Raw genomic sequence first — 9,051 nt, forward strand, 5'->3', positions numbered from 1 at the left:
CACTACCGCTACAATGAATTTTCCCTCCATTTTTTGGAATATGAGGAAATGACCTGCGTAGTCTCTCCGAGCATACACGCGGTTTGATTGGCTAATTAATAAATTCATTTATTGAGATACAATGTTTTAATATTTGTTTTAATAGACATTAGAAATTACTAGGGCTGTTTTTTTGCGTTAACGCAAAAAAAAAATAACGCCACTAACGCATGTGTATTGTTTTTCCTCGGCCGCCCCGTAGTTTCAGAGCGCATCGAGTTTAAAATACCATCTACAAGCTGATGCTGACAGCCCCGCTCCTGCTGCCCGCTTGTGGCAGACCACACTTCCACGCTCACTGGCAGGCACCGACTGGCTGTTGGGAGGACCGGGAGGGTGTGTGTATGTGTACATGGCGCAAATTGCTCCAAACTGCTCGCATATAGTTATTCCGATATTCACAAAACGCTGTATACAAATGTCTCTTATGATTGCAGACATATTTCAAATTTGCTTTTATTAGCCCCGCCCCCCAGGAAGTTGGCCATATTCAACAATGTGCGTTTTTCATGCATTTTAAGCACATTTTTGCAAACTCCTCCTAGGGAAATATTCCAAAAAACTCAAATCCAGCACAAATTTTGCCCATATCCAATGTGATGCTAAATTGTGAAGCAAATAGCTGCTACCTGAAATGAGGACCTCGTAGAATATACCTTTTTGGACCATTTATATGTCAGATAAGCTACTGAATCCTGCCTGTCTGCCTGCCACATCAACGCTCACACACACACACACACACACACGTTGTACAACAAACAGCTCCTAAAGCATATAATAAATATTAGGCTACAGCCCTTGTATTTATTATGTGAAGCACCATATGGTTTCATGAAAAATATCTACTGTTTATTTCTACATATCTCCTAAAGCCTACAAATAAACACCCCCCCCCCCCCCCCCCCCCCCCCCCCCCCCACACACACACAAACACTTTATCTGTCTATAAGGCTTACAGTTACATTGTTCAATCATGCTTTAGCAACCATGTCTTTATTATGATCTCTTGTTTTCTCTGTGATTACCAGAATTCTGGAGAAATGGATCTGCTGGGGAACGACCCCTACTTTGAAAAGTGCACGGTAAATCAGGACAGAGCTGCCACCTGAGTTGCTGGATAGCGCTCAGTTGCAGCAGATTCCTGTGTAGCGTCTTATTAGTAAGCCTAATTTATACTTTTGTAGCAACACTATTTTTATATAATGGCAAACAAAGGGTTCAGAGTCTTTTCTTTTTTTTCCTGTGTCATTTGTGGCAGCACTGTTCAATGCTTCTTGAAAACATTACCCACTGTAGTGTGACGTGTGAATAAACTCCAACTCTGTATCAACAACACTGTTGGGTAACTTCAGTTAAATACTTGTATGTGTGTAGATTAGAAAGAGGTAAGATAAAGGATCTGCAGTATTTTATGAAGTATTAATCGTACAAAGGTCAGTTTTATACAAGTAGAAGTGTGTATTTACCTGGTAGTAGGCTGTCAGTAATGGCTACGCCTCTCTAGATCTCGGCAGACTGGCAACTTTAAAAGTAGCTCTCGGTTCAAAAAAGGTTGGCCACCCCTGCTCTATGGTGTAGACGTGTATAGCTCATCAATGCTGTCACTTCATATAGTACTTGTCATTTTGCATATACTGTATATACTTATTACATTGTCTTTATTTGAAATACTGTACACTTAATCTACAACTTCTCTCATATTATTGAATCTACATTGTGGTTGTTATATATTTATCTGTTATCTTGCACTTCTTTGCGTCTTAGGTTTACATTTTAATTTGTGCTGTCCTTTCTTTTCAGAGATATTTAATTATTATTGCTTGCTTATGTCTGATTCCCCAACATTCTTATCACCAAACACCTGCTTGTCTATAGTTGCTGCACATAATCATCATTATTCTCATAATACAAGACATGAAGCTGCAGAGAGATGATGGACATATTCTTACCTCTTACCTTTGTGATTACATGAAAACACTCAATACAATTAAAATACTACTTTGTGTATTGCATTTAGTGAGGTCGTAACCATACTTGTCATGCTACTCAAAACTAAACTAATTCCTAAATAATCCCTGATCATTACTGCCACCTGCTGACTAACAGTTGCATTGTATCATAAATAATGCTGTTCCTCATTATTACTAATACTATTGTGTTATTATTTACAACAACCCTCTTAACATTCTTAATTATAATTACAGACATACACTGTAAATCAACAACTACATGAAACCAATTAAATGAACACATTTATTTTCAAACACAACATTTATACAATAAAAAAAAATCCCTCCTTCTCCGTCTGGGTGCCTGTGTCACTCCGGTCTGCACACATGAAGACAAAAAAACACATTAGTAGTCACAAATGACTATTCTGTCATTGTATGATGATGCACTCAGTCCAACCAAAATAAAAAACAGTCAATGTAACACTACAGTAGTATAGCACAAATGCACCATCACAGTCATACATTTTAAAGTTTAAGGACCAACACTTACCATCCTCGGCAAACAAGGCGGTTGCCTACAGCACCTCCAGGCGCTGCAGGGCCTCTCCTGCCTTCTGTTTCCAGTTTCCGAGCTCCCCTTTTAAGGTGGCCACCTTCTGTTCCGCCGCATGGCGGAGCCTGAGCTGCCGCGCCAGCAGCTGAAAACAGCGCCAGAGGACCTGTAGCCCTCGGGCGTACAGAGCTGGGCGGGCCACAGCCACATCCAAGATTGAGTACTGCAAATAACAAAACACATTTACACATAAATCAGAAAACTATTAACAACCATTTAGACTAGGGGTGCAACAACTAATCGATTACCAAATTAGTTGCCAACTAATTCAGTCGTCCATTCGTTGCTGACGTCATCACATGTGTTTTACACGCCGTTAAGCTCTAAATAAAAACTAGGCCAAAATCTCTCTTTACTCAAAGATAACGTTACATTTCTGATAGTCAGTAGGCTTGTTTGAGACAAGCGAGACCTGCGCAGTTGCTAGTGCGTTGCATGATGGTTAGTCATTTTGTCCCACTTGCTCTGGAGGCCCGCCTACATGAGACGTTGAAATCTCGCGGCACAAAGACGCCCGCAGCCTTGAGAGCGAGGCGGCGCAGTTGTTCTCCACGGGCTGCGAAAGCGAAATGCTTGATGGGAAACGACTCGCTGAGCGCTCATTGGTGGTTTTTACCACGTGCTGCTGATGAAGCTCTCCAATTGGCTCGTCAAAAGTTTGTTGTTGTTTTGTGTCAGTTTTACGTCGCCACATCCATTCCCATTTTTCATCATTGTTCCACAATGTTTATCATGACATTAATATCCATATATTTTATACTATACTTGTACTGCTTACCGTTTTCATACTTTATATTAGGGCTGTGCAATTAATCATATTTGAATCGCAATTACCATTTTGCCCTGCCACAATTACCAAAACAACATAATCGGAACAAAACTATTATTTTGCTTTGCTAGGTTGTGACAGTGCACTGCAACATATTTGATCTAATTAATTTTGGTCTAATTTATTTGTATTTATATATGTTTAGTAGCTTGTGGAAGTGCGCTCCAAAATATTTGTTGTTCTTGTTTATTGGTGTATATTATTTAATTTATTTTTGTATTGGTTTTTCAGTTGAATTATACGTTCAGGGTAATCAACAGTTAAAAAGATACTGTTCCAATTATTATTTGTTTTAAAGGATTTTTTCTAAGTCAATGAATAATCGTATTTAATAATCGTGATATCAATTATTGACCCAAATAATCGTGATTATGATTTTTCCCATAATCGCACAGCCCTACTTTATATATCTAGTGTATTAATACTAGGGCTGGGACTCGATTAAAAAAATTAATCTAATTAATTAGAGGCTTTGTAATTAATTAATCGAAATTAATCGCATATAAATATTTGACCTGAGAACAGTGAGAAGCAATTTTTTTCACATGGATTTTAGTATACCATTAGGCGCATTCACACCGCAGTACTTTTCCCACAAAGGTTCATGAGAACTTAGTTCATGAGAACTCTTTGAACCTGGGAGTGTATTAGGCAAATGAAGCCGCTGACGTCACTTCTTCTTCTGCATTGGGTTTACTGGCAGGCAGCAAACCACTTCACGTCGTATACTGCCGCCCAAAGTCCCCGGCCGGAAGTCCCCGGAGTTGGGGACTGGCTTCAGTAGAAGCTGCTGGGAGTCCCAGCAGCTTCTACTGAAGCCTTCCGAGTAAATCGCCAGAACGCCGACACCTCCTCATCTCCACCGTTCCCATGTTTTATTTTGTGTTGCCATAAGTTAGTCTCTCTGCGTTTCTGCGCTGGGCTAATGCTAATAATGCTAATGCGAGGATAATAAAATTCACAACACTTTTTGGGAGTTTTACGGGGCGTGGTTTGCAATCCGCCCAGCCAATCAGAAATATAGCTCTTTTCTCACAAGAGAGCCGTGCGAAAGTCCCTGCTCTCTAGCAGCTCTCTGCTCTCTAGCAGGGACTTTCGTGGGGGTAAAAAGGTTCTCATGAACTAATTTTAGTACCGGCTCTTTTTGGTGTGAACGCGATAAAAGAGGCTAACGTCCACGCTAGCTTCCACGCTATTGATTGATTGATTGATTGAAAAGTTTATTAACAGCTTGTATATTGGGTACAGTACAGTACAACTCAAAACATACAATTGTTAAGGGGATGCAGACCAGAGAAAGACTTTCGTCTTGTTTACATTAAGCTAGCTGCTATATGTTTTGCATTGAGGTGATACTTGAGGCTTGATGTGCTGCGGTGATATGCGAATTCCTTTTTGCATAATTTGCACACAACCGTGCTCTTATCGACGCTTCCATCCGTCCGTTTTTTAAAACAACATTTCCCGCTGTTGTTCACTGTGGTTTGTTGTTGTCTGAAGTCATGAACGTTAGTTGGTGCTCCAGTATAATTGGTACGCCTGAAACTCATCCAGTGAGAAACGTTCCGCGGTGCAAAAATAAGTGCTCACAGGCTGATATTGTATTCATTCACTGTTTATTCATCATTCAATTCATTCTATATTTTATTCTGTAGATTGTGTACATTACTTTTCACTTCACTGTTTCTTGTACCTGGTTACAAGCTAAACTGCATTTTGTTGTCTCAGTACACCTGTAATATGGGCAATAACAATAAAGTTGAATCTATTCTTGAGCAGGAACAAATGTATTTACTTAGTACATATCTGACATTAACGATTAAACATATGTGTGTATTCTTTATAAATGCAAACCGAGTCAAGCCGACTCCGGAGGTGGCGGTATGCACCTTTTAAGTTGTTGCAATCCGCCAAATAACAGAGAGAAGAAGAAGAATAAGGCGAACAAGAAGAAGCCGACTCCGAGCTGTCCGACTTCAGGCGATCTTTTTGAGACCTCCCCCGGCTGCGATCGGCTACTCTCGTCTACTTTCGAGGCGAGCCGCAACGCGTCTCAAACAAGCCTAGTTTTTCTCCCAGCAGTTCCATTTCCGGTGCTGCGACAGTATGTGGTGTGCATTAATGTGGTGTGGTGCGCGCGGCGGTACATTTGAATTACACCGGGCAATGTCAACTGTCAGGAAGACTCGGGTCTAACTCATGATCTAACTAACCTTATTTAACAGAAAATAAAATGGCAACAACAGGGCTTGGGAGCAGAGGGTCGCATTCCCGTTAACCAAATATCCCCCGGTCAGCGCGAGTGAGTGGTAAATGGTGCACTCTACGGGTAATAATGGATTATGACGGAAATGTTACAATCCTGTCCGTGAAAATGACTGACAAAGTCTAAAGCCACCACTGCTTGGAATAAAGAAATAAAGCCCATTTTCGCTACAATGAGGCGGAGAAAAAAAGCGAATGCATTGTTTTATCATAACGGCCCGTCCACACAGCAGCTTTGAACAAATCTTGAAAATCTAGGAGCTGGGCGTGTCTGACAGCTTGGGGATTTTTTGCGAGCAACACGACCAACAACCAATCACATGAATCTCCCGCCCCCGACATACAAAGCAAAAAAAAAACGGGGATTTTATGCGAGCAATATATATATATATAAACTCCCCAAACAGGCGAAAACCTACCAGTTTCACCCACTGTCTCTGCCACCTCCCTCCATGCCTGGTTCCTCCGGTTTGTATCCCGGTAAATAGTCTGGTCGTAAAGAACCGGGTGATTTGCTACCGTAATTTCTCGTTTGGAATATGAGGAAATGAACTGCGGGTCTGGTTCTCCCAGCTTGCACGCGGTTTGATTGGCTAGCGCTTGAAATGTCAGATTTGCATAAACGGATCTGATTGGCTGTCGCTTCCAGCTCAGCCTCAAAAGTTGAACATTGTTCAACTTTGGAATCCTGAACATCCTGGAAATCTTCGCCTCGCCCCCCCACAATGCAGTTTGGCGACAAGCGAGGGAAAGTGACGTCATCCCCATTCAAAGTCAATGGACGGAGACGCGCTGGAAGCGGCGCCAAAAGCTGCTGTGTGGACAGGCCGTAAGGGAAGCAATCTGGCCATAACAGCTGATAAAAACACCACAAACCTGACCAGATACTCTCTGCAAAGCTGCATTCTTAATCATTCAACCTGTGTTTTTAATCAAATAAGGACAAGATATAATCTTATTTATTTATATATAGCCTACTAAAATGACAAATTATTGGTTTTGGCTAGACTCGTTTCACTGAAATGTTCTATATAATCTGCTGACTAAAAAACACTCAACAGTTTTCATTGACAAAAAGTAGACTAAAATAATTTGTTTTCTTTGACTAAAATGCTCAGACTTTTAGTCGACTAATATCAATTGTGCTACTTTTAAACCAAGCAACGATGTTTTCAAATCTGTAATCCAAAGTCTATCCCTGCTCGAGGAGCCGTTAGTGAAAAAAAATCGCCTACAACAACGAACTATTTTCTTTGCGGATCTTCTTTTAAATCAATAAAAACATTTTCTACATCCATAACAGCATTTAAATTAATATTGGAAGTCATATCGTTACTTTGTTGAGAATGTGGCCATTATAATAAGCAGGATAATGTAGGCCTACTTGCACGACGCGTTGTCATTTAAATGTTTTACTTACAATGAACAGTTGTCCCTCTCCTCTAAGGGTCTCCGCCTCGGTGTCCTGGATCTGGGGTATCTTTGATGGGGAATCCATTTTTCAGTCTAAAAAAACACAACACATTAAAAAATAAATAAACACGTTAACTTTCTTCCCGTTAAGTGGATATGACACATTAATAACAGCTTAAACATGACAATAGCGCCTACATCATGTAATTCATACTAATTATTCATAACTAAAGGCTGCAACGCTAAAGTGAAGAAGAGAACCTTACCCTTGTATATTCAAGACAGAAATTATTGACAAAATCGACGACCACAGACACAGTGAAATGATGATGCGTTCAAACGCCACTTGTGAAATACAATCTTTCGCCCAAAACTTCTAATAATTCCAGAAATAAATCTGCCTGCATATAAACTCGGAACTATTGTATTTTCATTCATAAATTGCTTTGAAAATAATAATTATTAACGTTAGTATTTATTTGTTATGCTCAGGGCCGTTACGGCCTATATATTTCAACAGGAGTTTCAAAACAAGACTAAAGTCTGATGCATGTTTTGCTGAGATTTAATAATTGGGGCTTTTTTTTAAAGCCTTTACTCGCATGGTTCATCATACATTTCAGAGTGGCCTTTTATTGTGGTCAGCCTAAGGCACACCTGTGCAATTATCATGCCGTCTAATCAGCATCTTGATATGCCACACCTGTGAGGTGGGATGGATTATCTCGGCAAAGGAGAAGTGCTCACTATCACAGATTTTTTCAGATTTGTGAACAATAGTTGAGAGAAATGGTTATTTTGATCTTTGAGTTCATCTCATGAAAAATGGGAGCAAAAACAAAAGTGTTGCATTTATATTTTTGTTCAGTGTATATTGCTGTGATTTTGTCTATTTACGGAAATGTTATAATGTATAATATGGTAAAGAATATTTACACTTACTCTTCCTCCACACTTTGTGCGATGCTCCTGCAGCTTTGCAAAGGCCTGTCTGGAGAATCCCGGAGAGATGACCTTCAGCTCTTCAAAGGAGCTCAGGAGGTCCAAGGTGTAAAGTGTGGAAATACTGACCGAAGCTGGCCAGTATCCACTCTTAAGGAGGACTTTCAAGTCGGGGGTCCACTGCTGCTGGCAAGTTTGACAGACATATAGTGGCAGATGCAAGTCATAACGCCCTTGGAACAAGTAAATAAACATAATTAAGACACATTTTACAACAGTTCCATCTACAAATAGTCAAAGATTAACAGATATTACATGAAGGTTTTACTCCAATTGGAAGCACAATGCCTCAGCCCACAACAGTAAACATATAACAACAATTCAATAGAAATCCAAATATATATATATATTTGTTTACCATTGCTGGTAATTAAAATCACTGGTTTGCCTGGTACCACAGTGAAGTGTTTGCCTTTACAGGAGCAGTTGGGTGCCTTCACAGTTGGCAATATGCAAGCTGTCAAAAAAAAAAGAAAAGCACTCATTACCATGATATGCTGGCTGAAGAGACATGTGAACATCAAAATGCAAGTTTGAGAGAGCATACCTTGGTCATTGGTGTCATATCCACCTTCCACTCTAACAACACACGTTGTTGGTTTAAAACACCCATTCATTAAACTGTCCCTGTTGTGGAGTGGCTGTTTCTTGTGATGAAGTACATCACAGTCTCCACAGAACCACTCCTCGGGAGACACTCTCTACACCTTGGAAGGAAATACAAAATTATTCTAATATCCTAGAATTACTTTCATTTTCATGTGGGTTTTCTCTAGGTATCCAGTTTTCTAACGTCCCAAAAGTCATGCATGTTAGCTGAAATAGCAGGGCACTGAGCATTAATACTGAAAAATTACAATTAGGTATAAAGGTAAATGTTATCTCACCTAGTGGCAGAGGCCACACAGGGGATGACCAACAGCCTCTTTTTCTAGAAG

At 40.1% G+C, this 9,051-nt stretch overlaps 2 long non-coding RNA genes across 3 annotated transcripts; both read right to left on the reverse strand.

The window, feature by feature from the left end:
- Positions 1-2,278: 2,278 nt before the first annotated feature.
- Positions 2,279-7,179, reverse strand: LOC117563138. 2 transcript variants are annotated; one of them, XR_004571666.1, is made up of 3 exons: positions 7,119-7,179; positions 2,542-2,767; positions 2,279-2,367 (listed from the first exon to the last, which is right to left on the reverse strand). It is a non-coding gene; the product is annotated as an uncharacterized LOC117563138 (long non-coding RNA). The 2 variants fall into 2 exon arrangements; XR_004571665.1 differs by lacking the exon at positions 7,119-7,179 and having other exon boundaries at positions 2,542-3,068.
- Positions 7,180-8,153: 974 nt separating this feature from the next.
- On the reverse strand, positions 8,154-8,711 carry LOC117563137. The gene is made up of 3 exons (XR_004571664.1): positions 8,661-8,711; positions 8,472-8,570; positions 8,154-8,286 (listed from the first exon to the last, which is right to left on the reverse strand). It is a non-coding gene; the product is annotated as an uncharacterized LOC117563137 (long non-coding RNA).
- Positions 8,712-9,051: the final 340 nt, after the last annotated feature.

Source organism: Gymnodraco acuticeps, unplaced genomic scaffold (genome assembly GCF_902827175.1).
Source record: "Gymnodraco acuticeps unplaced genomic scaffold, fGymAcu1.1, whole genome shotgun sequence".
Taxonomy (NCBI): Eukaryota; Metazoa; Chordata; class Actinopteri; order Perciformes; family Bathydraconidae; genus Gymnodraco; species Gymnodraco acuticeps.